Raw genomic sequence first — 17,230 nt, forward strand, 5'->3', positions numbered from 1 at the left:
CCAGAATTAGCTAGGGCCACTAAATTTTTGTTTAGCACCTCTGCCACAATGATGAATAGGTAAGGTGATAGGGGACCACATTTATATAGACCTTGAGAGGAAGAAAAAAATCTACTTGGGGCCCCATTAACAAGAACCAAAAATGTGACAATGTTCACAGCGATACTGATAATTGTAATAAAATTCTCATTGAATCCTAACTTGATCAGAATATCAAAAATAAATTCCCTCCTGACCTTATCATAAGCCTTGGATATATCAAGTTTAAGGACCATACTTGGGTTCATGTTCCTCTCCATAGAATGAATTACCTCATGTATGGTTATGAATACATCAAGAATCTATCACCCTGGTACAAACCATTCTAGTGAAAGCCTATAAACATATCAAGTAGGGGCCTTATGTGGTTAACCATAATCTTGCCAAGAACTTTATAGATCATGTTGCAGAGACTTATGGGTCTAAAATCTTCAAGACGTCTAGGTCATCTATCTTAGGTATTAATACCATGAATGTTTGGTTAAGTTCTTTCAACAACTTGCTAGTTTTGATGAAATCATTCGCAGTGTGAACCACATCATACTTAATGATATCCCAGAAATCCTAAAAAAATGTTGGGGGAAACTCATCATGTCTTCGAGCTTTGTACTGGTTCATATTGAACATTGTCTTTCTTACCTCCTCCTCCTTGACCTTACTAGTCATGGCCTCATTCATCTAGTCACTCACCACCAGATTTACCAACGTTAAAATACTTTCTTGCATGTTACTGTTGACCTGAATAAATGCAAGGTTGTAGATCTCCTGAAGATAGTTATTGGCCCAATATTCAATACCCTTTGGTTATGTTATCTCCTGACCATTATTGTCAAACAAAAGGTTTATGGTGTTCCTATTTTTTCTCCTCAACACTGATCTGTGGAAGAAGGTCATATTTTGGTCACACTCCTCCAACCACTAAACCCTAGATCTCTTCTTCCAGAAGATTTCCTCTTGATTCATAAGGATCTTCCACCTGTCTCGGCACTCCCTCTCCTCCTATTGATGTTCAATGTTAACATTACCTTGTGTCAAACAATTTTGAAGAGATTCTAACTTCTTTTCAATAGTCTTCTTTTCCTTGGAAATGTTTCCAAACAAATATTTTCTCCATCCTCTAACCTCTTTAACAATTCTTTCAACTTTCCCAGCAATATAGAGATAGTTGTTCCTTCAATTGGATTATTCCACCACCACACAATACAATCCCTGAACTCTGAGTGTGAGTGCCACATGATTTCATACCTAAAGGGCATTCGTCTATTAGTTTGATTCTGTGCCTATGAGAAAACTAGCATATAATGGTCTAACATGGTCCTTAGATCTACCTTTAGGGAGGTATGTGGGAGAATATCCCAACCAGTCAAGATACGGGCCCTATCAAGCCTAACTTGGATCAAATTTTTCCCCATTCTATTGTTAGACCATGTGAAAGTTGATCCTTGAAGGTCAATATCAATCAAGTCAATCCTCCTAAGGAAGCCCTCCAAGTCATGCATACTTTCATAGAAGTCCTCCACCCCCCCTTTCTCCAAAGGGTAGAGATGATTATTAAAGTCTCCCATACACAATATATTGTCTTGTCTCATTGAATTTGCTACTTTATTTGCCTCATCCCAGACTACTAGCCTATCATTACGTGTGTTGGGGGCATAGAAGTTAAAAAAAATCAGTTACCATCTTGAGAGGTGAAACCCATCACCACAAAATGGGTATTGAGGATGATCACCCTACTCGCTACCTTGTTTGGGTTCCACAATGCTGCAATGCCTTTGAAAGAACCATTTGCACTACTATAAAAAAATTTAGCTCTTGGCCAAATGCAACTAGCCACTCTAGAGAACACCTGCTCTATCATTTCACTTCCTACAAAAGAATCATGTTAGTATTAAGTTCAATAATCTTTTGTCCAATTTCATATTGCTTCCTGGGGCTATTAAGCCCTCTCACATTCTAGGATATTATCTTCATCTCTTATGTGATTGGATTTCCTTCAGGGTTTTTTTGTTTCCCCCGTGTTATTTCCTTTTATATTTCCTTCTAATGGAGGTTCTTGATCAATCGAAGGTCTGCCCACCCTCACTATTGATCCAACATAAGGCCTATTTCCACCTCTAGGCTTTCCCTTAGGAACCATCCATTCATCTTCACTACTTAGGTAATCAAGGCTAAAGTATTTCCACAATACTTGGGAGTGAGACCACCAAGGTACCATTTGTGAGTGGTGAGTCGTTCCCCTTGCTCAAGGATATGTTGTGGGGAGCAATCATTGTAATTGCATCCATATTCAACTAGTTCAATTTTCCTTCCCCAGGTTGGGCCTATTGCATGGCATGAACTTCAACAATCTCCCCCTCCTCATGCTCTATTGTTACCTTTTCCTCAAGTTGATCGATCTCCTATTCTTTCTCATCAACACCCTCCTCCATAGGAGTCCTCACCCTCTCCCTTTCCTTACTACGAGCTTCCTTCAATTCTTGGAGTTCTTCAATGCTTGCGTCCATTGATCTTACCGATTTCGTAATCCCTTGGGGTTTGGTCTAGTTTGTCATTTCTATCATGTTTGAGCTTTCAACCACCACCACACTAGGTGAGGATACTTTATCCTTGAGTTTATCACCCTTTTTACATTCCACTATCAAGTGGCCAAACATATTGCACCATTGGCAGAAGGTTGCATCATTCTTGTATACAATCAATTGTGACCAAGTACCCCATTTTAATTTCATATCCACCGTGTTTGGCAATGGTTTATTCATACCCATATTCACACAAAATCTAGCAAAGCCCAATTTAGTCTTGGAGCTAGTTGTTATATCCACTTCGATGAAATGTCCAAAAGAGTTTCCAATCCATCTAAACACTTGCTCATCCCAAAATTCCAAGGGGAGTCTAGGTAATTGTATCCAAACCGATGCAAATTTACAGAGGTCAAGCTCAAGGCTAAAACCCAGTTTCTATTTCACAACCATTAGTAGGTGTTTACCAAAGTGCCAGGAACCCGCCATGACTGACTCATGGTTCATTTTAGTAGTGAAACTAAATAGGAAAAAGGAGCCTATCATCATGGAAACAGTCATCGATCTAAAGAGTTTCCACCTAGTGGAGCACCATTTTATCACCATATCCACCATAGGTTGGAATAAGACAAACTTTCCAAAAAGACACAAGGATAGTCCCAAGGAAATTGAATCAACCATAGAGTCTGGGAGTGAGATCTGTGGTCATGTAGCTCCTAAGGAAAACGTGGGTTCCTCTCCAAAGTCCACAACGATCTTGAATCCAACAATAGCCCTTTAGCTAGTTTGACTTTGGGATCTCAATCTTGACCATGACCATCATGGGATCCTCTAGAGAGTGGGGGGCCATATAGGCGCAATCATGAGGAACATCACATGGTTCTGTCATGCCAGGATTCACCACTAAATGCAACACTCGAGCATTCTGGGATTTAGTGGAAAGGACCAGTTCGAGATCTACGCACAAATGTACAAGTTCCAGCGGAGTGGGAAATGATGGGGGGAATCCATCCCCCCAATGACTGTGTAGGCATGAATTAGAGTTGCAGGGCATATTAGATTTATTTAAAAATTATTTGTAGATTAATATTCATTGATCTTTTTAAAAATGTCTATAATTAAATTCATTTATATAATTTTATTAGTACTTATATGGAAAATTCATTTGTACTAATAGTGCAAGATTCTTAAGACACTTGTGCACAAGTTTTTTATCAATTTGACAAATTTTGCAATTGGCAAAAAAAATAATGAAACAATGAAAAATATGTTTTTAATAATAAACTTTGAGAAAACCATTTTTTCATCTTTAAAACATGATTTAACAAAAGTCATCTTTACTATTAAAAAACTCAAACAATAATTTTTTTTTTTAAATGAAAAAAAATCAAAATCTAATATATAATGTAAAACCTTAAATTTGCAAGCATAAAGAGGATCATAAATTTAGTAGTAACCCTCTATTTTGATGCCTTTTAGTCACATTGTAGGGAAGGAAAAAGTATGCTTGGAGACATAAAGGCATTGTAAAAAGTGGTCCCACTAGCCTCTTCCCTTTAAACTTATCCCTCTTAAAATCAATAAGGCTCACTTTTCATAATTGAGAGTATGTATACCAGTTTTCTCATGAGAGCATTAATTCCATTAAAACTTAATATAAACATCTTGAAGAGTGGGGAGTTTCCATTGCCTTATTTAATAATTTTTGAAAGAAAACATGTTTGTGTCAAACAAACTTTTGAGCTTGTAAAAATAACTAGGTTATAGATCTAGAAAGATTCAATTAAAAATATATATACTAGAAAAGTGAAAAAAATGGAAGGGACGTGCAAGGACACTTAGAAAGTCCCAAAATTGAAGCAAATCTCAACAAATAAAGCGAAAGAGGTTGTATAAAACAAAGGAAAGATGAAAAAGGTATGAGAAATGAAGGTGGAGTGGAAGGATGGATTGAACTAAACAAAAGAAGACAATTATTTGGTGGAATTAAAATTGTATAAAAAAAATTTAAATGGAGATCTACACAGAAAGATTGTTAAGGTTTGTTTGGGGTAGTTAAGCTCATTTGACAATCCTTTCAACACCAAAAATAGAGGATGGAAAAAAATACATAATATTATCTATTAAATTCGATGAACATTATACACACCAAGAGATTCTAGCCTAATCAATCATCAGACTACTACATGTATGTCTAACAAAGAAAGTTGCCTATGGAATTTCTTATTAGGGTGAGTGGATGTTAGACAAGGAAATGTTGTTTCAAATTACATCCTAGACAATGCACTGCAAGGGCTTAATAGATTCATTGAGTTTACATAACATAATTGTGAGTGTGGCATACCTCAACCAAAGAGTACAAGTCATAGGATTCTACATCTAACTGAAGCTATATTTTAAAGTGGTTGAAAAGAGGAGAATTGGTAATAGCCACCAAGTGTAAAGTTAAGAGATGTACCATGTTGAATTATGGGAGCAAAACACCTCAACCAAAAAAGTATAAGTTCTAGGATAAATCATCTAAGCCAAGGTAGATCCTTAATGGGGCTTAAAGGAGTATAGTTGTCCATGGCCACCAAATGTAAAATTAAGTGTAGTAGACCACATTCATACCTCAATTGACAAGGTTTGAGTCTCAAGGTGGAGCGCTTGAGCCAAACTATGTCCTCAACATGGTTGAGAATTATATATCAATTGGAAAATGCTTGTGAGTGTTAAATTTCTTATCAAAATTATCTAGTAAAATTAAAATTGTAGCATTATGTGATAAAATGAAAATTGTATCATTTTTTTTAATGGAGATCTACACAAAAAGACCGCTAAGGTTTAGTTGGGGTAATTAAGCTCATTTGACAATCCGTTCAACAACAAAAAAATAAAGTATGGACAAATACTCATAATATTATCTATTTACTTCAATATACATTATGCACACCAAGAGGTTCTAACTTAGCCTATCCTCGAACTACATGTATGTATAACAACCATAGGTTATTAAGACCAAAAATTTAATGACATTTAAAGATAGAAAGTTGTCTATGGCCTTGCTTATTAGGGTGAGTGGATGTTAAATAAGGAAATGTTATTTCAAATTACATCCTAGACAACGCACTACAAGGGCATAATAGATTCATTAGGCTTAAACAACATAATTAGAATTAAAATTTTGTGATAAATTTAAAATTATGTCATCTTTTTTATTAAATGGAGATCTACACAAAAATATTGCTAAGGTTTAGCTAAGGTAATTAAGCTTATTTGACAATCCTTTCCACAAAAAAAAAATAAAGGATGGAAAAATATACATTATATTATCTATTAACTTCCATGAACATTATACACACCAAGAGGCTCTAGCTTAGCATTTCACCAAACTACATGGGCATATGCACCGAGTTGTGGTGCCAAAAAGGTGACAAGGAAATTTTATTTTCCTATTTTAAAAAGCGCGCACGCGCTTTTTAAAAAATAAAAAGTATATATGATGGGCTGCAAACCCACAACCCATCATTTTCATTAGCATTTTCTTCTACTCCTACAGTGAGCAGCGCGTACGCGAGTTGAAGACTCAACATTTGCACCACCATTTGCCAAAATGCCTCCTCGTCGATGAAATCCAAGACCACAAGCGCACTCACGACGACGCCGTAAGTGATATAAACCTAACTTTGCATTGTTTGATATATTTTTCATATTGTTTTGTAAGTTTTTTATATTCTTTTGTAGGGTTTTTACAAATTTCATTTAGATTTGTTTATTTATTTGAATTTCAATTGATTTTTTATCAAGAAATGTTCATAATCAACCAAAAAATCCACAAGAACATCAAAACCCTCAAGAACCCCAAAACCAAAACCCTCCTCAAGAAGAAGAACAAATTCCACAACCCGAACCAATTGCAAGACCTCCACCAAGCACACAAGAAAATATAAGAAATGAAATTGAGAGAGGCAAAACTCAATTAGAAGGAATCATTGCTCAGTTGAAAGAATCCGAACAAACCAATCCAATGAGGGCTCAATTGGCATCATCCCTTGAATCCATTAACACTCAGATAGCCTCAGTTAGTGGTCAGTTAGATATTTGGCGGGCTAATAGGGATGAACAAAAAAGATTTTATGCAAATAAATTGTCATATGAAGATGTTAGAAAAAAGGAAATACCAAAAGGTAGTATATGTGCATTATTTAGAAAACCCGATGAGCAAAATACTGTTAGAGAGGGTACTAAATGATTCCCCATCCATTGGTGCATACATGATGCTATTAGAAATAATTTTTGGGATAGATGGTGGATGGTTTTTGATGCCCCTCCTTGCAACAATCACGAAGTCCCCATGTATTTTTTGAAGAAATTATATTGTGAGTTTGTCCTTGGGGAGATCCCCAATTATTTTGATATGTTAGACTCCCAGGGTAGAGGTGGGGGGTCATCATTTGAGAGGCCCGGAGCACGTCGTGACCCTAATGTAGTTAGGGCACCCATGGTCCATCCACAGCGTGAGCATGTAATTATTCCTTCAGTTGTGAAGGAACATGTAGAGGCCAGCACTCTAGGGACCATTAATGCTTTGACGCAGACCCTCATCCATTCCACGAGCCCATTAGTTGAGGGGGAGCCTTCTATACATTGTGGTCACATGTGCACTTCATGCAGATCCCTATGCACATTTAGCACTCATGTCGGAGATGGTGCAGATGATGGGCTTGTCACCGATCAGTTCCTAAACGAGACATCTGGCATTGACACACAGGTAAATTACTAATTTGATCACATTTCATACGTATAGTGAATGATTAATTAATTAGGAATTATTGACATTGTTCAAAATTTAGGGTCAAAGTGTTACTGGGCCTAGCAGCGATCCTCCAGGCCCATTTTTTGTCCCTTCGACGAGTCCTGAGGTATGTATCAATTTAATCATTTTAATTAATACATATATTTATTACGTAATCATATTAAGGATTGACCAAAAAAAATATGCATGTGCATCAGTTCTCCACAGGACCCTCAACCTTTACCACAGACGTAGAGCAGAGACATCATACAAGCTTCACATAGGTACAGTTGTTTCATGTTAATTTAATTCATTTGATTATATTTATTCCATGTTTCATGTTAGATATAACGTGTATTGTATGACATGCAGCTCATGATGCCAGACACACCTCCTCATCTGCGACAATCTGTTGATAGTGGAGTGGTCGCAGCTATGGCTAGCTCACAGCCACTGACGGAGGTATGAAAGAATTTTCTTCATTTTAGTTGTTGTTTATAATAGTTAATCTCAAAATTTCTAATGTTATTTATAAGTGATTATATTTATTGAATTGTTGTAGGGTCTTGTCACGCCTGATCGTCCACGAGCATTTGAGGTGGACTTACAGAGTGACTATTTGTTGGCGGTAAGAAAATAATTGATTTTGTGAGTACATATATTTGATTTCAACGTATAATAAATATTGATTCATATCTACTTTCTTTGTATCAGTTGGACCTGGAGAAGAGCCTCAACAAGAGGTCAAGTGAGCGTGTCAGGAGGGCCCCGTCATCTCCACTGTCTCCCTCCACACGACGGCAGAGGACGTCGAGAGACTTGTTTCCTTCCCCTCGTGGGAAGGAAAAGATGTAGTTGAGATATTTGATACATATATATAGAGACTTGTTTCCTTCCCCATGTATATATATAGGCATCTGAGAGACATATTCGATACACATTTGATGTACATATGACATTCTATATTTGATGTATGACATTATTGGTTAATATATGATATGTTTGTTCATATACGACATTATTGGTTATCATAATATATTATGTGTTTGTTAATGTATATGACATTATTGGTTATCATTTTATATTATATGTTTGTTCATGTATGACGTTAAATTAGATATGTTCGTGTATGACATTAAATTAGATATGTGCATGTATGAAATTAAATTCAATTGCTAGAGAGTTGCCATTATGTCTACCAACTAGTAGATGTTCTTTTTTGCTTTATTAGTATTTCTCAAAAACTGCAAAGAAGCTATTTATGGTGAATAGTTGTAAACAATTGTGATCATCAACTTCATATACTCATGGCTTTGGCTGCGAACACTTGTAACTTTGGCTATAAGCATCCATGGCTTTGGCTATGTGCACTAGTGGCTTTGGCTGTGAGCATTTATGGCTTTGGTTGTAGGCACAATATAGCCTTGGTTGTAGGTTGTCTTTCTTGCTGCATGTCGAAGTTACCTTCAAGAATATCATTAATCTAAGATCATTAAAATAAAAATACTATGACATAATACCTTGGAAATAATAGTCTTTAACCCGTTACTTTATTTGTTAAAATATCATGTAGTATCTACTGTAGTCCTTCTACTCAAATATGTTTTCAAAAATACTTAGTATGGCAAAGAAATGTCTATGGAAAGCTTGTCAAATAGGATATTGAAGAACTAAATGTGGATAGTCATTAGTACCCATCAATAAGAACACAGACATCTTTCTCAAGCAAGCCATATGACATTAGCAAGTAATTTATAAATTTCCTTTGCAAATAACTAGAAGATGCTATGAATCTTAATACAGAGTTAATCACGAACTCATTATTCCATCCAAGAAGCATATATCACCCTAAGCCAATTAACCGACAGGATAAAAATTAATTTCAATTTCAACAAAATTTTGAGTATAACAAGCATCTTAGGGATTCTTACAAGAATTAACACAATGTTCACAAGAGCATTACAAGTTCTTGTAATGCTATTTCACATATTGTAATCATATTCAGTTTTGAATGGCCATTTGTGTTACAAGCATAAATGTTCTTTAAGGTCTTTTAATTCTAGACATGAATTTTATTATGAAGTGTTTTTATGACAACCCACTCAATGCATATATTGTTGTTCCACATTATGCTAATTTGAGTTTAATTGGTTGATTTGGGTCTAGACATTACATTATTCACTACCTTTTTTATATATTATTTTTTTGTAGTGAGTTTCTGGCCTGAATGAATGTATTAATCATCGAAGTTGTGAACCTTGGTTGAGATCCTTACAAATATATTTTCAAATTGGACCTCAAATAGTTTTCTCAGTCACCCCCTGTACACAGATACTGAAATTGTAGTTAATTACAAAATTAATACTGAATTAACACAAGTTTAATTGAGAAGTATTATGTACCTCAATAGGCTAGATTATTATTGACTGGGAAGCTTTATCTTAGAGCAGTTGATTTCCTAAATCTTTAGCGCAATGACAGTCTTATGGAATGTGGAATTAGGTCTACTAGCTAAGGAACGTTCTTTAAAAGGTAGAGGAAACTCAAGACTCACATGTTTCCAATCAATATAAATGTTTAAATCGCTTCTCAATTTTTTTCTATTTATGATCTTCTTAAAACTTAACTTTCTAAATGCATTGATGGGGAAATAAAGATCTTCTAGGAACTAAAGGCTAATCATGTTTAATACTTACAATTCTCTGTTTTTATCTAATAATTTAAAAAAGATTGTACAAGTGTTTTCAAAGAGCAACACTTGTCACTAACATCATAAGAAGGAATATCCAAGGAGTCTTACCACTGATCCCCCACCACCAAATTCAAGAGAAAACAAAATTCCACTACTAAAGAGATAGTAACAATGATCATCCCTAGTCTCTCCCTTATCACAAAATGATTACCATCAAAATTTGCATTTCCAATTGCGTCATGTGCATTAAAGCGATAGTAACATTTTCACTCTCTTACCTAATGTCTCCCATTTCTGAAACTCCTGGGGAAGGGCAAGGCCATCTTCTCAGTACTTCAAAATACAACGAGTTCCATTTTTTCACATATTGATAATCGTTGACTTAAAGTATAGTCGAAGTATTGACAGCCCATAGATATGCCCCATCAAAGATCGTAGCCCTGTGGCATTTAGTGACCCTTAGGGACATTCTGGTTCAGCGTGCCTGAGAACGTTCGAGCACTGAAGGGGACAGGAAGAGGTTGGGGATAGGGTTTACCCGGCCACCTGGAGCTAATGGAGCAGACAGTTTGATCCCACGACGAAAGATGAGAGAGATTTGGCAGTTGGCAACTTTGTACTGGCCAACACTACAAGTTTTAGCATCACCCGAGATGGCATTGTAGAATGAAAACGAAATGTGATCTCCAAAAAGTGAGAGAGGTTATTGTAGGTTTTTGCAACACAGTCCTGTAGGAATTGGAATCTCATCCATATTTCACACGAGCTCTGAGATATGCCCCGTCAAAGATCGCAGCCTTGTGGCATTTAGTGACCCTTAGGGACATTCTGGTTCGGCGTGCCTAAGAACGTTCGAGCACTGAAGGGGACAAGACAAGGTTGGGGATAGGGTTTACCCGGCCACCCAGAGCTAATGGAGCAAACAGTTTGATCCCACGATGAAAGATGAGAGAGATTTGGCAGTTGGCAACTTTGTATTGGCCAACACTACAAGTTTCAGCATCACCCGAGATGGCGTTGTAAAATGAAAACAGAATGTGATCTCCAAAGAGAGAGAGAGGTTATTGTAGGTCTTTGCAACACGATCCTGTATGAATTGGAATCGCATCCATACCTCATACGAGCTTCAAGATATGCCCCATCAAAGATCGCAGCCCTATGGCATTTAGTGACCCTCAGGGACATTCTGGTTCAGTGTGCCTAAGAACGTTCGAGCACTGAAGGGGATAGGAAGAGGTTGGGGATAGAGTTTACTCGGCCACCTGGAGCTAATGGTGCAGACAGTTTGATCCCACGACGAAAGATGAGAGAGATCACTACAAGTTTCAGCATCACCCAAGATGGCGTTGTAAAATGAAAACGGAATGTGATCTCCAAAAAGCGAGAGAGGTTATTGTAGGTCTCTGCAACACGGTCCTATAGGAACTAGAATCGCATCCATACCTCGCACGAGCTTTGAGATATGCCCCATCAAAGATCGTAGCCCTATGGCATTTAGTGACCCTTAGGGACATTCTGGTTCAATGTGCCTGAGAACGTTTGAGCACTGAAGGGGACAGGAAGAGGTTGGGGATAGGGTTTACCCGGCCACCCGGAGCTAATGGAGTAGACAGTTTGATCCCACAACAAAAGATGAGAGAGATTTGGCAGTTGGCAACTTTATACTGGCCAACACTACAAGTTTCAGCATCACCCGAGATGGCATTGTAGAATGAAAACGGAATGTGATCTTCAAAAAGTGAGAGAGGTTATTGTAGGTCTCCACAACACGGTCCTGTAGGAACTAGAATCGCATCCATACCTCGCATGAGCTCTGAGATATGACCCGTCAAAGATCACAACACTATGGCATTTAGTGACCCTTGGGGACATTCCGGATTGGCGTGCCTGAGAACGTTCGAGCATTGAAGGGGATAGGACGAGGTTGGGGATAGGGTTTACTCGACCACCCGGAGCTAACAGAGCAGACAGTTCGATCCCACGACGAAAGGTGAGAGAGATTTGGCAGTTGGCAACTTTGTACTGGCCCACACTGCAAGTTTCAGCATCACCCGAGATGGTGTTGTAAAAAAAAAATGGAGTGTGATCTCCAAAAAGTGAGAGAGGTTATTCTAGGTATCCGCAACACGGTCTTGTAGGAACTAGAATCACATCCATACCTCGCACGAGCTCTGAGATATGCCCCATCAAAAAATTGTGTCTGAGTTGTGTCCAAAAAATGTTTCGCATGTGGCTCGTGATTTTGGCTACCAATCCTCCTTCTTACAACATCTCTTTGATTAGGGGAAACACGTGTGTTATTTTTCCAAAAATCTTCGATCAATGATTTCAAGGCTTCACTAATTTCTTTATCCTTTCGCGGTAGTCTACCGCTAAATGTCCATAACTCATTTTTTGTTGGATCTTCCAATCTCTCACGCCTTAGCATGGCTCTCCTTAGAGTACCTCTACCAATTTTTAATGTTTTGCTTGTCTTTCTCATGAGTCGAGATTTCTTCATTTGGCTACTTACTATTGTCGATGTAAGTACTCGTCTTGCGATATTACTATCTTTGGTGCGTGATTTAGAACCCACTTTGTCATAAGCATTCATTAGATTCTTTACAATGTTTTTTTCATTTGAATCATCCATCATTCTTTGTTTCTTGGTATCGGTGGTTCTGGATCCTCTTCAAAAGTCAATTCTTCATTATTTCTTTGCAATTTTCTTTGCTCACGTAGTAATTTCATTTTATCTCTTTTAATTGCCAAATCTCTCTCCCTATCTTCATTTGTTTGATTTTTTGGTTTCTTCCTTGGCATGATGATGATTTCTACATGTCAAATTATTCAAACATTTGAATTACTTAAAATGTGTAAATTACAAATTATTCAAATACATATAAAAATTATAATTATTTGAATGAATACACAATATATATATATATATATATATATATATATATATATATATATATATATATATAACGACTTGTCAGATTTCTAACCATTTCGAAATAACATTTCATTGAAACATACAAATTTCAATGAATTCACTATATATTAAACAACATGTCAAATTATAATCAAATTTGTATCTATATATCAACAAACAATATTTAAAATAGATTGCACTAACCTTTTCTATACAAGGAATATTCAAAAAGTCTTCAAATCGTGTATCCAATGATTGAATTTGGTGTTTGCTAGCTTCCAAAAGTGTTTGCCACCTTGAAATAGTGTTTGTTAGCTTGAAATAGTGTTTAGCACCTTGAAAGAGTGTTTGTTGTGTTGAAACCCGCAATTTCTGTCGGGATAACAGAGTGCAGAATAGAACAAAAGCAGAGAATGAATGAAACGGGCCCCAAAGTTGCTTTTTGATCATTTTTAGGTGATTTCACATAGTGCGTACGCACTATATGAGAACATATCACTCTCCACCCTCCCTACTCTCTCTCTCTCTCCCTACTCTCTCTCTCCCCTCTCCCATCCTTTACTCTCTCTCGCTCTCCCTCTCCCACTGCCTACTCTCTCTATCTCTCTCACCCTCTCTCCTCTCCCATCCCCTACTCTTTAGATCTCTCACACACACTCCCATCCTCCCTCTCCCACTTCTTACTCTCTCTCTCTCTCTCTGCCACCTCCTACTCTCTCTCACACTCTCTCCCATCCCCTACTCTCTCTTACACACACTCCCATCCGCCCCTCTCTCCCATCCGCTACTCTCTCTCTCTCTCTTGGGCTACTCTCTCTCTCCCCTCTCCCATCCCCTAAACTCTCTCTTTTGCAGATACACACTCCCATCCCCCTCTCTCTCTCCCCTCTCCCATCCCTTACTCTCTAGATCGCTCACACGCACTCCCATCCCTCTCTCTCCTCCTCTCCCACTCCCTCTCCCACCACCTACTATCTCTCTCTCTCTCAAGTTCTCTCTCTCCCTCTCTACTCTCTCTCTCTCTCTCCCATCCCCTACTCTTACTCTCTCTCTCCAATCCCCAACTCTCTCTCACACTCTCTCCCATCCCCTACCCTCTCTAACACTCTCTCTCATCCTTTCACTCTGTCTCTCTCATCTCGTACTCTCTCTCTCTTTGCCACCTCCTACTCTCTCTCACACTCTTTCCCATCCTTTCACTCTGTCTTTCCCATCTCGTACTCTCTCTTTGCCACCCCCTACTCTCTCTCACACTCTCTCTTATCCCCCACTCTCTCTCTTTCACAGACACACACACACACTCTCTCTCTCTCATCCCCCCTCTCTCTTCTCTCCCATCCCCTACTCTCTAGATTTGTCACACGCACTCCCATCCCTCTCTCTCCTCCTCTCCCACTCCCTCTCCCAGGTCACCTACTATTTCTCTCTCTCAAGTTCTCTCTCTCCCTCTCTACTCTCTCTCTCCCATTCCCTACTCTTACTCTCTCTCTCTCCCATTCCCAACTCTCTCTCACACTCTCTCCCATCCCCTACTCTCTCTCACACTCTCTCCCATCCTTTCACTCTGTCTCTCCCATCCTGTACTCTCTCTCTCTCTGTGTCGCCCCCTACTCTCTCTCTCACTCTCTCCCATCCTTTCACTCTGTCTCTCCCATCCCCTACTCTCTCTCTGCCACCCCCTACTCTCTCTCACACTCTCACACTCTCTCCCATACCCTACTCTCTCTCTTTCACAGACACACACTCTCTTCTCTCCCATCCCCTACTCTCTACATCTGTCACGCACACTTCCATCCCCCCTATCTCTCTCCCTCTCCCTCTCCTACCGCCTACTAGATCTCTCTCTCAAGTTCTCTCTCTCCCTCTCTACTCTCTCTCTCTCCCATCCCATCCCTTACTCTCACTCTCTCTCTCTCCCATCCCCTACTCTCTCTCACACTCCCATCCCCTAATCTCACTCTCTCTCTCCCATCTCGTACGAGCTCTCTCTGCCACCACCTACTCTCTCTCACACTCTCACACTCTCTCCCATCCCCTACTCTGTCTCTCTTACACACATTCCCATTCCCCCTCTCTCTCTCTCCCTCTCCCACTCCCTCTCCCACTGCCTACTTTCTCTCCCCCATCCCCTACTCTCTCTCTCTCTCCCCTCTCCCATCCCCTACTCTCTCTCTTTCATAGACACACACTCCCATCCCCCCCTCTCTCTCTCCTCTCCCATCCCCTACTCTCTAGATTTGTCACACACACTCCCATCCCCCCTCTCTCTCCCTCTCCCACTCCCTCTTGCACCACCTACTATCTCTCTCTCTCTCAAGTACTCTCTTTCCCTCTTTACTTTCTCTCTCCCATCCCCTACTCTCACTCTCTCTCTTCCATCCCCTACTCTCTCTCACACTCTCTCCCATCCCCTACTCTATCTCTCTTATACACATTCCCATTCCCCCCCTCTCTCTCTCACACACACTCCCTCTCCCATTGCCTACTCTCTCCCATCCCCAACTCTATCTCTCTTACACACTTCCATTCCCCCTCTCTCTCCCTCCCACTCCCTCTCCCATCACCTACTATCTCTCTCTCTCTCCCTCTCTCTCCCATCTCCTACTCTCACTCTCTCTCTTTGCCACCCCTACTCTCTCTCACACTCTCACACTCTCTCCCATCCCCTACTTTCTCTCTTACACACACTTCCATCCCCCCTCTCTCTCCCTCTCCCACTCCCTCTGCCATTGCCTAATCTCTTTCTCTTCCATCCACCCTCTCTCTCCCTCTCCCACTCCCTCTGTCATTGCCTACTCTCTTTCTATCCCATCCCCTACTCTCTCTATCTCTCTCTCCCCTCTCTCATTCCCTACTCTCTCTCTTTCACACACACCCATCCCCCCTCTCTCCTCTCCCATCCTCTACTTTTTCTCTCACTCACTCTCCCTCTCCCACTACCTACTCTCTCTCTCTCTCTCTCTCTCTCTCTCTCTCTCTCTCTCTCTACTCTCTCTCTGCTACCCCCTACCCTCTCTCACATTTTCACACTCTCTCTCTTTCTCTCTTACACACATTTCCATCCCCCCTCTCTCTCTCCCTCTCCCACTCCCTCTCCCATCGCCTACTCTCTCTTCCATCCCCTACTCTCTCTCTCTCAAGCTACTCTATCTTCCCCCTCTCCCATTCCCTACTCTCTCTCTTTCACACACATGCACTCCCATCCTCCTCTCTCTCGCTTTTCCTCTCCCACTCCGTCTCCACCACCTACTCTCTCTCTCCCCCATCCCCTACTCTCAATCTCTCTCTCCCAACTTGTACTCTCTCTCACACTTCCTCTCTCTTCCATCCCCTACTTTCAATCTCTCTCCCCCATCCTGTACTCTCTCTTTGCCACCTCTACTCTCTCTCTCACACTTCCTCTCTCTTGCATCTTGTACTCTCTTTGCCACCCCTACTCTCTCACATTTCCTCTATCTCCCATCCTATACTCTCTCTGCCACCCCTACTCTTTCTCACTTCCTCTCTCCCCTCTCCCATCCCCTACTTTCTCTCTATCTCTCTCACACATACAAATAGCCATTCCCTCGCCCCACCCCCCCTAGCTCTCTCTTGGTTTTGGTTTGCAATTTAGGTCTCAATAGTGTGTGCGCACTACCTCGAATTCACTAGCATTTTAATAGCGCGTGCGCGCTATAGGGCACACGTGCTATTTAAAGCTTTGCATTAAAACCAAGCCTAAGGCTTGGTTTTGCCTTGGATATCCAACCCAAAGGTTTGGAGTTTATAAACAGGTCTGAGACGTGTTTTTCAGCAAACATACAAAAAATGATTGATTTTTCTTGTGTGCTCCCCTTCAAGATTCCTCGTGGTTGGGTATCAATAAGATCAGGTTACATAACATTATAGGTCTCTGTGTTAGCTATCTAACCATATAATTTAATTTTAATTTGAACTATTTTAAGTCTTTCATCTATAATTTCTTTTGAATGTATGTTTATTTTTTGTCAGAAACCACCATGTACTAATTGGGCTGTAGATTTTAGCTCATTCATCGAATTTTGTAACAACTTAACTTTTTAGAAACTAGACTCCATTCTACACACATTGAAAAAAAGAAGTTTTGATTTTAGATTAGTTTTCAATCATTTCTAGGGGGAGCACACAGATATTTCACGTTTTTGGGATGGGTCTAATTTAAAAATTCATTAAAAAAAAAATACACATTATAAAATTACCCGAAAAATCTGGGATAAACTACATAGTGTTAGGTAACTTTTGACCAGAGCGATTAAAGAATTTCAAAAAAA

This window comes from Cupressus sempervirens, chromosome 7 (assembly GCF_028749045.1).
Source record: "Cupressus sempervirens isolate cs-2001-9-10 chromosome 7, ASM2874904v1, whole genome shotgun sequence".
NCBI lineage: Eukaryota > Viridiplantae > Streptophyta > Pinopsida > Cupressales > Cupressaceae > Cupressus > Cupressus sempervirens.